Source organism: Aotus nancymaae, unplaced genomic scaffold (assembly GCF_030222135.1).
Source record: "Aotus nancymaae isolate 86718 unplaced genomic scaffold, 86718_ANA_hifiasm-v0.15.2.pri h1tg000040l, whole genome shotgun sequence".
Classification (NCBI taxonomy): domain Eukaryota; kingdom Metazoa; phylum Chordata; class Mammalia; order Primates; family Aotidae; genus Aotus; species Aotus nancymaae.
In genome coordinates, this window is record NW_026988454.1 from 110929943 (window position 1) to 110947577 (window position 17635).

Sequence of the window (17635 nt, forward strand, 5' to 3'; positions counted from 1 at the left end):
TTTTCCTTCACTTGACTTGGTATAATAAGCAAAGGAGGAATCTAAAAGTAAACTAGCCCTTTGGGAGACCGAGTTGGGCTGATCACGAAGTCAGGAGATTGAGAAAATCCTGGCTAACACAGTGAAACCTCATCTCTACTAAAAATGCAAAACATTAGCTGGGCAAAGTGGCATGCGCCTGTAGTCCCATGTACTCAGGAGGCGGAGTTGAAGCATAAGAATTGCTTGAAGCCAGGAGGCAGAGGTTGTAGTGAGCTGAGATCGCACCACTGCACTCCAGCCTGGGCAACAAAGTAAGACTTGATCTCAAAAAACAAAATCGATGTAACTTCAAAAATCCAGAAACACAATATAAACCATTCATTACATGTAAAGAAAAAATATGGATGTATATAAGGAACAGAAATGACATTTACTTACAGAGTTCCAATTTTTTATTCTTTTCACCCTAGTAGCTTCGTAGTAACTAATGTGCAAAAATATGAATAGGAATTCAATTATTTGTGCTAATTTTATTTACTTTCAGATATTCCAAAATATTATTATAAATATATATTATCAAAGATTTAGAGGAGGATGTAAAGGGAATTAACATTTATTGAGTGTTTACTGTGCAGCAGTCACTGTTTCAGTTTCTTTGCATATTACTACTTTTAACTCTTTTAACATATCATGATTATGCCCATTTAACAGCTAGGGCTTAGAGAGCTTAATTAATGAACCTAAAGTCAGTGCTCATAAATGGCAGAGCCAGTATTCAAACCTGTTATAGCTAAAGAATAAACTTTCATTCATCCTTCAGGTCCTTGAATTTACTCAGTCTGAGCAGACAATAAAGATAATTCAATGGGTAAAATAACTCAAAAGCTTTTAGTTTATAAAACTGAAGTATCCAGGTGTTAATAATTTCTACCACTCTCTGATTAATTCTATCTAGAGAGACATTAAATGTTTATGATGCAAAGTGACCTGGAAATAAAGGGAACATAGCCACTGTTCCAGGAGTCATTTCACACAGATCGTTCTCATTAATTCTACCAACGTTTATTGAGTGTGTATTACATATCATGTGCTCATCATTCCCAGCCAATACAAGCCATGATTTCACCCTCATACAGATTCCTTCCACAAAGTCAAGCTTAGGTGTTTATTTCAACAATGTATCTATACTTATCTAATTATTATACTTATTCAATATGCTTTTGTAATTGCCATTTCATTTGTCTATGTCCTATGTGCTATGAGTTCATGGATTGTGTACTTTGCTCATGACCACACCAGCACCTAGCCTCATTCCTAACGCAAGTGTTTAGAAAATGCTTCTATAATAAATGTATAAACAAATAGGATGATGGATATATTTCAGGAGAAAATAATCAGTAAGAAAAAAAGCATTAAGGTATGAAGTACTACAGAGAAGTTAAGGAACTAGAAAAAATTCAGTAAGTCTGAAGTGGGGTTTGGGGGAAGCTGGGTAAGGCAAGATAATTGTGGGACTTAGATAAAGAAGAATTATTTGAAAATTTAAAAATCTTCCAGTAAAGAATTTCAGTGAATTTTGCTAACCATTTGGGAGAGGATTAGGACTCTGTCACAAAGTAAATATTCATAGACAATAATAAATATGATTGTTTAGCTCTTCATTATTAGTATTGCCTGGGGCACCATTGAGTAAACACTTGAGAAATATATTTTGAGTGTGTTTCCTGGTCAGATATCAATCAGAGTTTACATATGATGGGGAGCAAGGAAGAGAGAAGGAAGAAAATTAAGTTAATAGTGACAGGTTTGGAAAATAAGTACTGAGCTGGAATTTCAGAATTAAGGAAATAGACCTATCCTCAGAATTCTGGGGGAATCAAGCAATTGTCCCAGCAGGTCTTCTAAGACTTCCTCTGTAAGATCAAACTCAGGTTGAGTGAAGGTTGGAAAAGTGCATTGCACTCAGAATCAGGAAAAAGTCCAAATTTGTCTCTGCCTCTAACTAGAGGTGAAATCTTTGTCAATTCATTTAACCTCTCTGTTCTCAGTTTATTGGTTTCCCCATCTGAAAGATAAGAATTTGAAATGACACTATTACACCAGATAATCTAAAAGAAATCCTTTCTGGTCTTAAGACTATGGTATTTTCAAAGTATGTAATTTTCATTTCATTTGACTCACAATACATTCTTTAGAATGACATAGCATTACATGTTAATGAGTCCTATCATTAGTGTTCACTTGTCCAACATTAAACCTAGGATGACCAGGTTAGGGTCCTCAGTGTTGTCCACTCGAGTGATTTAAAAGAGATGGCCTTCAATGGTCTACCAACTTCAAGGCCCAGGGTCTGAGGCTAGTAGCAAGCCAGATTAGAAGATGAAGCTGTGGGTTAGGTACAAAGCCAGCAGAGATGGATGAAGAAGGGGGCACACAGTTTATACTAGCAGTATTAATTTTCCATGGCTGCTGTAAAAAATTACCACAAACTTAGTGACTTAAAAAGCGCGAATTTATTATCTTACAATTCTGTAGGTCAGAAATCCAAAATGGGCCCATTGAGCTAAAATCAAGATGTTGGCAGGGTACATTCCTTTTCTGGAGCTCTTGGAGAAAATTTGTTTCCTTGCCTTTTTCAGCTCCTAAAAGCTACCCATACTTCTTGGCTCATTGTCCACTTCCTATGTCTTCACAGCCAGCCAGGTTGCATTTCTCTGAACATTTGTCTATAGTCATATCTCTCTCTTCTACTTAAAAACAAAACAAAAAACCCTTGTGATTACACTGAGCCCAATCAGGTAATCCAAACAAATATTTAACATATCTTTTAAAGTCAGGTGATTAGCAACCTTAATTCTGTCAGCAAACTAATTCACCATAGCCACATTATCTAACATATTCACAGGTTCCAGGGATTAGAAAATATCCATCTCTGAGGGCCTTTATTGCCTACTATAATGTTTCAAGATGAATATAGGAAAACATAAATATCTGATTGCCACATCCCTGCTGGGTGGTAGGGGGGATTGGGACTGATAGGTAGGGCCATGATCAATCTCTTCTACCATGTTTGTATGGTAACAAACCAAAAAACACAAAACAAAAACTAGACTTTGGGGTCAGAAATAACTAGTTTGAATTCTTAGAAAAATTGTTTAACATTTTATATCTGTAAATGAGAATAATACATATGTTGCAGGGTTACTAAAAGGATTAAGATGTTTGATAAGTAAAATCTACTTTCCTCATGTTTTTCTCTCTATAATAATTACTCAAATATAAACAATGACTATTGATGAGTTTTTTGTTTTGCTTTTTATTTATTGTGTGGTTTTTGTTTTGTTATTCAATACTAACACTCATAAAATAGGGGGTTCAAGTCTCAGCAATATATATATTGATTGCTAGGAAGACACATCTAGATTTCTGCTTTGATATACATGGGGGAAAAAAAGCAAGCTTTTAATTCTCTTTCTCAGGAAGAGCTCATACTCCAATCATGCAATCTATCACAGTTTTCAAAGAATCTAAAGGTTTATTTGTTCAAGCAGGACTTAAGAAAGTTTATATATGAAGCTTGATTAAGACTAAAATAAATAAAATTCTCGGCAAGAAACAATTATGTTGTACTAAAAGTCAAATGTTGACCAAAATCTGAGCTGACTCCCATGACTGGCACTAATGATAGACCTGGAAGAGGGAAGGTGACTATCTCAGCAGCTTTTGACTCTTCAGAATGCCCATCCAGGAGACCCAAGGACTTCTGTGGTCCTGTTCATCCCTACGATAAAGGGAATTATTGTTTTCAGAACTTAACAAAATGAACAAATAAACATTAAGAACTTTTCCAATCCCCACTTTGATCCTTTTTGACACTGTGGCAACAAGAACTGCTCGTTTGTTGAGTTCTGTTTTTATAAGTTTTTAAAAAAGCAGAAAATTTTCTTCATGCCTTTAATTAAATGACTGAACTGTTTGTTATTGCATTGTATCTACCAGCACAGAGTGTCCAGTTTGGCAGCGGAAAAAGGTTCTGCTGTGACAGCTAGGTCAGAAATACAGAATCAAAAGAAAACAGGGCAGTGTTGGGTCAAGGTCTAAAATGGGTAGTATGATCAATGGGAATATGGGCCAAATTGTACAGCTCTGGAAAATATTTTGGCTGTGGCTGCTTGTGTTGAATATTCAATGCCTCACTCCTTTGGCATCTTGAAGCTTCCTTGCTAGCAAGTTTCTGTCTATTAGTTGTAAATTAGTTGATACATCCCTTTGCATCTTCAAAAGGTAATGAAAACTAATCACTCATTTTCCTGCTAATGCTTGACTTACTTCTCTTCATCTGTTTCACTGGAAGGCATTGACTAACCCAAAGAAAAATGAGATTGCTTTAGTCACAGCCACAAAGAAGACTTTCTACCTAAATACTGTAATAGTATTATTATTATGCTACCTACTTATTTTAAATCCACAAACCAACAAGTATATTTAAAACCTACCACGTGCAATGCATGATAAAAGGGGCCATGTAAAGTTATAAGGAGATCTAAGATAGAGCTTTAGTTTTAGGAAAATTAAAAAACTATTTTTTCATTTTGTTAACATGAAAGACATTTTTAGAAACTAGTGATGGCTTTAGAAAGGTACATGGTTAGGTACTTAAGATTTGAGAGTAAGATCAAACTAAGCCTAAGTCAATGTTACTCTAGCTTGAAGAAAATTAAATGTATCATTTAAAAATTCAATTCTAAATATCTATAAAGCTCAGAGTTGCTGGAAATTGTATCACACAGTTAGTGTGTATAGAGCATATTTGGGTGAAGCACCATTAGCATGCACAGAGAAATGAATGCTGAATGATATTGTTTCAAATAACTCATTTGCATATATGTTTAAGCATTTGTTTATGACATTTCTAAAGGGGGAAAAAAGGTGTCTTTGGCCTACTTGTCAAAACGACCTGGACAGTTGAAGGGTTGCCATAAAGTAATCTTTTATCTACTGCTCAACAAAAATGGGTTACACATAAGAAAGTATTTTTAGGTAAATTAAATATCAGAACAGTCATTTGAAAAGACACTACCCAAACCCAGATCCTTGTTGACAAATGAAAGACCTGGACAGAACGCTAAGGCAAAGATGGCAAAGTGGAGGAAATTATGCACTCTATGTTGATAGACTTTTCTTGTCCCTATTCCTCTCCTTTGTCTCTTGACCTCTACCAATTTTAGAATGAATCTCTACAAAACCAGGTATTTCAGCCTGACTTGGAAAAAAAGATGAAAAACTCTTTCATACAGTGCTAGGAAAAGGAGAACAATGATTCTCAGGAATATTTTCATCTTAAAGAATTATCCCAGACAGGGGCCATAAGCATGAGGTACCCAACCCATTGAAGAAGATGTTTTACTACAAAGCGTCTCTCCTTTAGGCACCCCACAATAAAAGCTATCCTGTTACTACACACTTGTCTGGCTGGCCTTGGACCCTGGAACACCAACTGAGGTGACTCATGAGATAGGATAAGCAAGATACCATATTTGAATTATTTTCTCTCTATATTATACTCTGTCATAATAGTCCTTACTACTAGAGAAAGATACACTGTTGATTTTTGTAGTACTGGTGAAATTTTAAAATCTTACTGTGGGGAAGAATGAAGTGGCCATTTAGTTGTTCACTAAGGGCTATGAGGAGCTTGTAGTTCTCTGTTTTTCTTTTTGGCCAGGTATTTAGTTACACAGTAAAGCTACAAACTCCTATGGTGAGTTATAGCTCAGCATGAACTCCTTTCTAAACTGCCTGTCCAGAAATTACTCCAATAATAACTTAGAATTTCTTCACCTGATGATTTAATTTCAAGTCATTGATTCAGTTTTAAGGGCCATATTCATATGTAAATATTTTCTTCATAGATGGCCAATTTCCTTTGAAATTTCATCTTACAATACTGAATCCAAATCCTTTGATTCTTTCAAAAACATAAAAAAGGAAAAGAAGAAAAAAAAAAGAGAAAAATTCCAGATCAGGATTTAAGTCAAAACTAGATGTTATTTCTTGTTCTTTTAGTGATTCTGGTGTTGCTTATGTGTGTGTGTGTGCTTTGGACTATGACCCTTCTCTTATTGGACCTTGTGTTATGTTTACAAAATATGCCCCTTCTGTTTACTTTGATTCATATATTTACCTTCCTGGAATGCTCTGCATCAGGATGTATTCGTATGCACATATCTGGAATCATGATCCAATATGGCAAGAAAAATCTATATCCCAGCCAAACTGGGTTTCTCAATGTGTTTTACATTGCACTAAACTTTGAGGTCACATTAACAAGAGTGGGTAAGCCATTCGCCACTCCCGAGGAAATTAGGAAACATAGCTATTAGCATACTTTTACTCAGTCCCTACATTTATCCATCTGTGAAAAATTTGGGGAGCTTTGTTTAGCTTGTTGTCTCTACCAAATGACATAAACAACAACATGACCTGGCAAGAATAGATGGAGATATGCAAGTACTCTTTGTAGAGACATAATAATCTTTTTTTTTTTGATACAGAGTCTCACTTTGTCACTCAGGCTAGAGTGGAGTGGCCCCATCTTGACTCACTGCAACCTCCGCCTCCCAAGTTCAAGAGATTCTCCTGCCTCAGCCTCCCAAGTAGCTGGGACTACAGGTGGGCGCCACTGTGTCTGGCTAATTTTTTTGTTGTTGTTGTATTTTTGAGTAGAGACAGGGTTTCACCATGTTGGCCAGGCTGATCTCAAACTCCTGACCTCAACTGATCTGCCTGCCTCAACCTCTCAAAGTGTTGGGATTACAGGCATGAGCCACCACACTCATCCAATCATTTTGTTTCTTATAGTCACTAGCCTGCCTAATCCCTTTACTTCCTAGTCCAATTTTGTAATAAAATGTTCTCAGTCTGATTCACTGCTAAAGATGTGGTGGAAAAATGGAAATTGAGGGAAAACCCTTATCTGTATCTCCCCACCCCCTAACGTTTAATTATGGAAATGCCAAGTTGTCCACTATTTTTGCTATAAATACTTAGACCAATGCAATCTCATACCTGTTCCAAAACTCATTTGTATCTATGCAAGGCAGCATGGCTGGACCAGACACAGTTGGGGTACAGATGTGCTTTTCATTTGCATCCGTTTACTCAAAGTAGATGCTTTCCTTTGCCTAGTTATAGCGTTCGTATTTCTCCACAAGAAAGTAGTTATCATGCCCAAGGCTCTATTCTCTAACGACTCAGGAAATATTCCAAACCAAACTTTTACCTCCTGCAAGACTTTAATAGATTTCATTTTTAAGTGTGGTGTCTTTGCTTTGTGAATTGCTAATACCAATTTGTCTTTCTTTTTCTTTCTTTCTTTTTTTCCCCTTTACTGAACAATAAAAGGGAACAGTTAAAGCTTTAACAACCAAGACATAAATAAGAAAAACAGCTCTAAAGCAGAACACTGTGTGGCTGTTAAACGATCAGCTCCTTTCAGATCCTCCATAAGGATTAAGAACTAAATGAATCTTTTCACATATTGTTACTTGGACACAAGGCACAGAATCAACTTCATTCTTCTCCTTTGAACCAAAACGACAATCATACTGGGACACCCCCCACCATCCCCTGAGTCAATTAAAGATCCTGTTACTGGAGTTATTTTAAATGGGTGTGTATAAAGCGCTAGGGGACAGATTGTAGGATATAATCCTCAACTGACAGAGGGGAATGTACTAAAAGTCCCCCAGGAGATCACCCATCTTGATTTTTGTGAGACACATGGTAGCAGAGATGGACAAACCAATTTGAATGAGATAAGAAAAGCCAAGCTTTTTCTACCCTTCCCCCAAATCCTCAGCCACCTCACAAGCTGAACCTTTCAAACACACTTAGTGCTGAAGCAATTTGACATGGGCAGTAGATTAACACACCCACACAATACAAACAGGGAGAGTGCCTCCTTTACTGATGCCGAGTTTGCAGAGTCAGCTGCTGCACAGTAGGCCAAAAGCCAGCTTGGAAAGACTAGAATTGTATCTTTGACTCTGTCCGTCTTTATTTTAGGGATCAACTGGGACTCTAATAGAAGAAAGTTCCATAACTTTGCAAATATTCTTGAAAAGACCTGAAATTGACCGTGTGTGTGTGTGTGTGTGTGTGTGAATGTGTGTTTGTTGTTGTTGAAGAAGGGATAAACAATCATCTTCAAAGTATGAATTTTTTTATTTGCTAAATTATGGAGGTTATTCAGGGGCCATTGGTGGGGAGGAGAAAGAAGAAATTGAAAAGGGATCAAAATAATCTGTATACCAAACCGCTGTCACACACAGTTTACCTATATAACAAACTTGTACATGTACCCCTGAACCTACAATGAAAGTTAAAAACAGAAAGGGATCCAGATTAACCCAAATATAACTCCAGATATAAAAGCAGAAACCTTGCAGATTTTCAAATTTCTATATATCCTCTTTATATTATAATTTATAACCCTCATTATGCCATATCTTTATTCTTCTGGGTCTATCATGAAACTTACAGGAAGAAACAGAAAAAACGATCTCCATGAACACATGGTCATGTTTTTCAGTCTCAGTTTGTGCTGCAGAAAGGGATAATTCCCATAGTTTCAGCTGATAGGAAGACCACATAGATAACGGCAGAGGAGTGTGAAGCATCCATATGATCTAGCAAGGATTTCTTGCTGTTTTTTTTAAGCCCCCTCATAAGAACAATAGAGTTAAAAAGTAATTTGAAAATAAGTTGCTTAGAGACTAAATTTCCCTTAGGCTAATAGATGAATATGTGCATTTGTCCCAAAAGTTCATGTACTCTCTAAGTCTAAACACTAAAGCCCAACTGCCCAGTCTGAAACTCACCCACTTTACCAGGCTTCATCTTCTTTATCTGACATCTCTTATTTCTTGCATATCCCCTGCACAGTCTCATGCCAAAATGAATCAATGGGAAGAATCTCAGTAGCATTCATTTGGGTCATTATTGTAGGATGTGAAAAATGAAAACTGAAAAGTAAAGATATTTTGTCTCTTTTCCTCTACCAGGTTTTATTACTTACTTTCATTAATTTTAGCTTTATATGTTTTGTGGTGTTAAATTTTGTATTGAATGACATTTAATTTGCTCAGATTTGTTTCAAAATATGTTTGGTTTTTTTCTTGCTATCATCAAGCTTTTCACTAAAATAAAGAATACCTATGACCCATTGCAACAAGAGATAATAATGTTGTTAAGAGAAGCAAAAACATATGAAGTTGTCAAATAGTAATTGCTGAATGTGAATATTCAGTGTCTCAGATTGGATTTTTTAAGTGCATTTAAGAAATAAGTAAGTTAAAACTAGCCTCATTCAGTGCGGTCTGTAAGTTTTGGTCATAGTATTAGTATATCTACTTCATGGAAAACCCAGATTTCCTGGGAGCAGACATTTTCCCAAGAATTCATGAACATTTTTTCAGATGACAAAACTCAAATCCAGAAACAGAGCTGATGATCTGGAACCAATATACATATTAAAGACACATAAGTCTTTCTTTTTAAAGATATTTTTAAAATTATATTTTAAGTTGTCTTTTCCAAACTTGGCGCACAGCTACCATAAAAATTTTTCAGCCTTTAGTGTGTCTGGAAGGGCTGACTTAAGCGATTTCCTTATGGAACTATTTTGTTCTGCCCATCTGTATTAATTCACGCTATTGGATTATACTTCTCAGAGTTCCAGAGTACTGCCTGGTTATCTCCTCCTACCATTTCTTGATTTCTTTGAAGAACCTTTAATTTTTCAGAATACTACTGTTTTCAGCACATTTTCTACCTTTCCCTCTCCTTTTTTCAGTACTGCTTATAACATACATATGTATATATATATATACATACAAGGACATCTTGGCAATAACCATGTATTTTCCCATGGCTTCCAGCCAATTGTAAGTAACTTTTGAGGTATGGAAAAGAGGGACAAGGGGATTATTATTTCTAAACCTACTCATAAACTGCATATTAGCTTTTAAATTGATTAATAGCACTAACATTAGAATTCTCAGTGTAACATATGCTCAGAGATGCTTTTAACCATCTTTGTCTCTTTGAATAAATGAGCAAAAAGGAACTTACAAATCATGCATACCTGGGTACTTATTTGCCAAAGTGATAGCTTTAAATATGTTTTCCATCTGTTTATATATGTATTTATATAATTCTATAGAATAGTACTCTGGTAACTTTAAAGTAATCATTCTGATAGTCTTACATGTTGAAAATAAACATGACTCACAAAAAGTTAAAATTTTATGTAAACTACTTATTTCTTTCTTATCCTTTTATGTATTTGTTAATTAATTATTATAACCCCCTTGTAGATTTATAAGATATCGAGCTATTTTTATACCCTATGCCATTAAATTACCTGGTTTAATGATGTGCCAATGTGCCTACCACAGGATCTTGAGCAAAACTGATGCTAAATCAAGTTTGTTTAATTAGGTTGTATTTTCTCCCCTTCTTTGCTTACTCTTAAAATCTGAAGGAGAGTTTGGAAAACTGAAAGATTCATCCTCCCTCTGCATTGAAGGGGTCTCCTTTCCAAGTTTGAGAGCTCTAGGTAAATGAATCTCTGATATTCCATAGTACCAAGTACCTTAATTGGTTGTGGTTGTGGTCTTCATATTGTGCCTATTATCAAAAGAGATTCTGGAGAACCCTCTTTTCTAAAACAGCTGTCAAATTTTTTAAATGGTTTCCTGCATGGTAAATGGAGTGATACATAAACAATTTTTAACTATAAAAAGGCCAAAAAAAGAAAGAAAAATAAAAAGACCACAAAAATGCTAAAGTTTTGCTTGTTTTATGTTTTCATCACTTTCTAATTCGATTGACTTAACTTCAGTACACAGATTTACCCTCCCACCTTGGGCAGTCAATCATGCCACATGGAGCAGGAGCCCTCAAGCTGAGGATATCGGATACAGTGAAGAAAATACTATAAACTGTAAATCAAAGATGATGTCTAGTTTATGAGAATTTTGCCTGAAGACACATTTTTATTCCCAAAAGCCTCTTTGCTAAAGCATTTATTACAGATCCTAATTCCTCTTGCAAACTTAGTTAATACTCATGGATATCTTTTGCATACAGAGCAGGGCACCTGCAGTCAAAACTGATGTGAATGTCTGGCAAGTGTAGAGTGGAGTGGAGTTGATTACAGAGAGGAAGGTGGACAGCTGAACAGTATGTGCTGCCTAAACTAAGTGCAACAAAATGTCCATTCTGGGAGCCTTTCTTGATATCCTATGTCTTAAGACCATCTTCTTATGACCACCATTTGGAAAGCTTACACCTCAAGATAAGGTATTTCTCTACATTCTTTAAAAGGCAACTTCATGACCATTTTGAAATAATTAGAGCACATTTGCTTTTATCCATATCAGTTTCCTTCAAGGCAGTGTTTATTTCATTTATATTTCTGAAATTTTCTGGCTTGGTTTCACTTGACAGTCAACATTCTTGGCCTCCTCTTCTTGTCTCAGCATGTTTAAATCGAGACGACGCTCATTCTTGCTTTCTTAAGAGCTCTCGCCAAGTCACTGGGCATGTCTTTTGTTCATCTTCTTTCTGAAAGTCCCCAATAGATACATGTCCTGATCCTCCCAATTAGTCAAAAATAAAAATCTCACTGTCTTTACATATGAAATGCATCATTTTCATTTACAAAGCTATCTAATATAGATGCCTTCCCGATGGCTGGAAAAATCAGGTTACTCGGACTACCAAAAGTGTCATTAATCCTTCTGTATTCCAAGCTCCAAATAGAAATATGGTTCATTAATTCTTAAGTCCACTGGCCAGGTTCTCCCTCCTCAACATGATTGCCTGTCACATTCTGTTACAAGAGAATTCCGTATACCGATGGTTCTACATCCTAGTTTTTGGCCCACTGATTTTAAGCAAAATTTTATATGAACAAATTCTAAATTGATGGAGGCATATGAGAGTTTCTTGAAATAAATTTTGACCTGGATAGGAAAAAAAGGTGTTCTCCTGTGGGATATTCCACATTTGTCCAACTCTCAGAATGTCATATACATCTAAATTCACCCATAAAGAAAACAGTTCTGGAATCAAAACTACCATCTCCACTCACCACCCCTTACCATCATAAAGTTTGCTTTGCTCATTTTGTATTCACCATATGCTGCCACTTTATTGTTAATTTGTTTCCTTTTCTCTGTTGGATCATATCCGTGTTATATCCAAGACCTTTGAGAGTGCCAGGAATTACCTTTTTTATATTAGTTCTTTGAATTCCCAGTGCAGGTTTGATTACCCTAAGCCTGCTTGGCACTCAGAATTACCTATGTGCATGTGATTGTGCTGCTGATACACAGACTTGACATGAAACTCTGGCCTAAGGTGATGGAAGTTAGTGAAAGGAAAAACCTGTCCACTGACTTGTTGTAAACAACCTCTTAGGAATTTTATCCTGGAGGTGACTCATCCAAGAGGGATAACCACTCCTAGCTTTAGGTAAAACCTTACCATACCTTTCCACAGCTTGGACTCCTTGAGCTGAGATACTAGAAAGGGCCCAGGACTCTGTGTACAGAGAGACATTCTGAAATTTTCATCAGAAGCCCCTAGAGAAGTGATGAGATATTTGCTTGAACTATTTTAAAGAGTTAAAATGGAAGAACCAAAGTCATAGGCTGAGTGTTGTCTAGTGTGTGAAGAGTCAGTTTAATTACTTCAGTTTACCAAAGTATCATACAGCTTTATTCTACTGCAGGGGAAATGTCAGGTTTCAGAGTTCAGTCTTTCCACTCCTCCATTCTACACTTTTCCTTCTTTCAATGGAACTTCTCTCAGATTCTCTGTTTCTACATATGCTTTCTCTCTCCCTCTCATCTTTTTCCCCATTCCATGTCCAAAAGCCTTCTTTAAATATTAGCTATTAACTCATGCTAAAGAACAAATAATAACAGCCATATATGGTGAATATGAGTTACATATATAATATTTAAACATAGGAAACAAGATTAAAACTGTTACTGTGAATTCCATGAATTAACATACAAGAATGTAGTTACGGAGAGAGGTTTTAACCAAGATCCCTAACGTAGTACAAAGTAGGTAATACCCTCCCTGTCTAGTCTAATCTTTAAAGGGATGATAAATATGGAAATATATATAATTACTATCTGAAAATCAGAGCATTCTAGCAGAATGATGTAATGCAAAAAGCCACTCTAGATTCCAATAATTCCATATCAAATTAGTGAGGTCATTTTTAGATTCCCTTATTTTAATATAAAATTCAGATTTAGTGACTCACTAACCACATAAGATCCTATATCTCACCTATAATAAACAATCATTCATTCATTTTATGAAGAAATGGGAGGTTTTTACTCACTGGGCCTCTGAGAGGTCATGGGCCAGTGTTTATCAACCATGGTCTCCTACACACTGCAGTGTTCTTAAAATAGTCATTAAATATCTGTTGAGCAGTCCCTTTATGCTAAGCACTGTTCCAACCACTGTGAATACAGTACATGCTCATCTAGCAGGGCTTAGAATAATTTTTACAAAGAATGTCCAAAACTATGTTTGCCATGAAGATTTTTTTTTTGAATCCTGCAAAAAGAAAGCATTCTCAATTATTTGCATTCCAATATACTTCTCTTAGAAGAAAAGGTTTATTTCCCTATGTTCTTGTATTCATGTATGTTACATGGGAGAGTTATTACCTGTCATAAGTTGGTGATAGAAAACAGGCTGAGGATCCCGGCAAGAGTAACACTAAGGTGGAAATATATCATCACCCTCAGGAAGCTTCCACTTTAGGAGTGCAGGCATCAAGAAAGCAATTTTATGTATAGTATGTCAGCCATGAGCTGAGATATGATCAAGTTTTAATGAGACTTCAGAAATGTCAGCTTTACTCACATCTTGCTTGCTGGATCAACATATCTACATACTACCCACGGACCATTTTTACGAGGACATCATACAGATCCCTCAATGTCAAGCTGTCCAAAATCAGTGTTATCATTTCCCTCTAACCTGATTCTTCTTTGCTTTGGTGAAGTTTTTCAGTTTGGCTAGGCCAGGTATCTGTGGTCGTCCTTGACTCCTCCCTTTCTATCAAAAACACCCTGACTAACATTCTATCTGTTAAACATCTCTTATATCATGTAATCTTCATAATTTTTACTTCATTTGTTGTTTTTACTACTACTGTCATTCATAGGACCTTACTTCAAACTCATATAATATCCTTCCTAAATTAAATGAGCCATTAACCTGTTCCCACATTTCTGTAGCAGCACTCTCATTTTTGATACTGCTCTCAGAGTAATCATTCTAGGATGCAGAACCAACCATATCACTGAACTGGTGACTCTGTAAATAATATCTTCACTTCAAGGTAACATAGCCAGGCCTTTTCTGCACTGGCCTCTGTCTAACTCTCTAGTCCCATCATCCATAAATTCCTTTCCAGTCATTTTTAATCATTGTTCATTAACTGATCTCTCACTTTTTTGAATTTTTACCTGTTTTTTCTTCTGCAAGAAATGCCCTTCCCCACTTCTTAAACTGTCTAGATCCTCTTCATCCTTTAAGAATCAGTTTAGGAATATTCTCTTGATAAACTTACCTGTCTAAAACTGGGTAGAGAGACTCATTTATGTGTTCCTATAGTGCTCTGAGCTTAACTGGGTTGCAGAGTTTACTACCCCATACCACACATGACAAATTACTTGCTTGTGCCCTAAATTGTAGTGACTATCTGAGGACAAGGACCAGGAATTGTTATTCTTTTGCATATTCACGTTTAGGAAGAGTGACTGTTACCTAGTAGACTCTCAATGCATATTTGTTGAATAATCATATAAATAAATGAATTACTGACATAGGGCACAATAGTTGCTATCTAGCACTATATTCCCGGAGAACAGATTCTTTCTGAAGGAAAAGTCATAGTAGTAAAAATTATCCAAAAGACATTGAGAAGAATTTTATTTTAAACTAGCATCATGTGCATGAAATATTTTTGGCAACTACTTTTAGTGAAACTGAGTAGGTTTTAGAATTAGCAATCCCAAATCCCATTCCATTCATCTTGCTAAAATCAGAAAACAATTTTTTTTGGAATGTTATATGGTTTGGGTGTGTTCCCACCCACATCTCATCTTGAATTGTAGCTCCCATAATTCCCATGTGTTGTGAAAGATAATTGAGTCATGGAGCAGTTTTCCCCATACTGTTCCTGTGGTAGCGAATAAGTCTCACAAGACTGATTATTTTGTAAGGGGCTTCCTCTTTCACTTGGTTCTCATTCTCTCTTGCCTGCTGCCATGTAAGAAGTGACTTTCACCTTCTACCATGATTGTGAAGCCTCTTCAGCCATGTGGAAATGTGAGTCCATTAAACTTCTTAAAAAAAAAAACAAAACAACAACTTACCCAGTCTCTGGTATGTCTTTATTGACAGCATGAAAATGGGCTAATACAGAATGATAGAAAACCCTATTTGCACAAGAGTCAAAACAATGATTCTCAGTACTTGGTTGGTTGTACAACATGCCCTCATCATTGGCTTCCACTTTGTCATCAGAAGCAGCTTAAAATTTTGAGCATTTATTTACCAGTATTTATGAGTTGGTGTGTCTAACTTTGGGAAAAGCATTATCATTATCCTCCACCTTACACTACACCCTCAAGGAATATATTGCTGTCCCCTCTACCTGGAATGCCTTTCCTACAGATGCCCACCTAGCTCATTCCCTTAATTGCTTCAGGTCTTCCTGAAATGTCATCTTCTCAGTGAGAAGGCCTCTTCTGATTCTTACTAACATATTTCCCTACCACATTCATCACAGTGCTCACCTCCTCTTTCTCACATAATATGTTTATTTATATTTCTGCTTTACCATTCATATCCTTCATTAGAATATAAACTCCATGAGGACAAGGTTCTTTGCTGTGTTACGTGTTTTGTCTTCAGTTCTTGGGATACTTATCAGCATTTAGTAAGTGTTTGATAATTATTTCTTGAATGAATGAGCGAATAATCTAGCATCTGAACTGAGATCTGTTTATATAATGTATGCCAGGTTTTGTTTGACCTTGGTGGTGATGAAAAAGGTGGGTGATTGTATTAATAAAATTGCTTCTTTCATTTCCTAATGCTTGCTATTTTTTCACATCCTGGGTACATTCCTTCCATCTCATGTCTGTAATTATTTGATCCCTCTTTGATGGAAGTCAGTCACCAAGTGCTTGAAGTTTGGTAAACTTCCTAGCCTACTCAGACAAGTGGGATTACAGTATTTGAATAAAAAGTAATATGAATAGCTTTACAGCCTTTGCTTGATCTTGTTTTCCTAACTGTCAAGATCTTCCTTTCCAAAATCAGTGTGTTCTTTTGCCCCTAATTTACCTAATAAATGACCTGCCAGGTGCTAAGTGACAGGGCTGAACAGTGATATCATCTCCTCAAGTGGCTTTCATCCAACATCCTGCCTCTGCCCTGCAGAGCCTTTCTCCTCTTCCCTCTTACCTTCCTGTTTCTATTGTCTACATGCAGGTTCTATCTAAAGTGTGTCAAACAATTGTTTGATTCCATCAGTAAACATTTCAGAAATACATTAGTTAAATGTGTTTGTTACACATGGACAAAACAGCCAAATGACATAATTTAAAAAATTTTAACCAATAGTGTAGGTTTTCACATTAACATAGAAGTAAAAGCTGTAAGTTGAGAATTGCATACCCAGGAGTAGTAGGCAAGAGGATCTCACCCCAAAGCACCTATTTTTAATTTTTGGAACCTCACAAAATTGCAAATGTTTTACTTTAGGGAAAATCTACCATGAGTCTAAATTATAGGAAGAGAATGAAAGAGAATGGAAAATATTGAACAGACTAACACACCCTACTTGGGAAATTACTCAACACTTTGCTAATTAGGGCCATATTTTATTAGAAACAAAAGTGAAAATCACAGAGCACAGGCATTTTTAAATCAGTATCTTTCTACTGGGAAGCTCATTGCTCAGTTAATAACTACCACACTGCACTAATAACTTTCTGCAAGTAACAGGCAATGGTTAAAGAGGGAAAAGTGGGAGCTGAAACAATGCCAGAGTGTTAACAGAGTATCTGTGGGTGCCCCGGTGAATCCCAGATTAAAAAAAAAAGTTTCTCAATATTTCCAGGAATTAAGTACCCATCTTCAGTATAAATTTTGAGAACTTAGTGTAGTGGCAACAAAGGAAATTTAATTCATTTTAAAAGAGCATGCATCCACTGTCTGAAATTATCAGGTTTAAAAGGGATGAACTGGAGATTTCTGAACATACAGAGACATTGATTTGCCTTTTCCAAGAGACATACCCCAGCTTAATCACCTCTTATATTTTTTAACTTGTTATATTCCCCACTTTAGTACATAGAATCCCATATGATTCTTCCCTTGCTTGTAAATATCATGTCAGTTGTTCACTGTGCTTATGTCTCATTTCCTTTATTGTGTTAGGAACTAAGCAGCAGTATGTTCTCTCCTCACCCTGTGCCTCTCCACCCATCCAGGGCTGTGCTGTGCATGGTGTGCAGTCAGAAATGCCTATTGAATG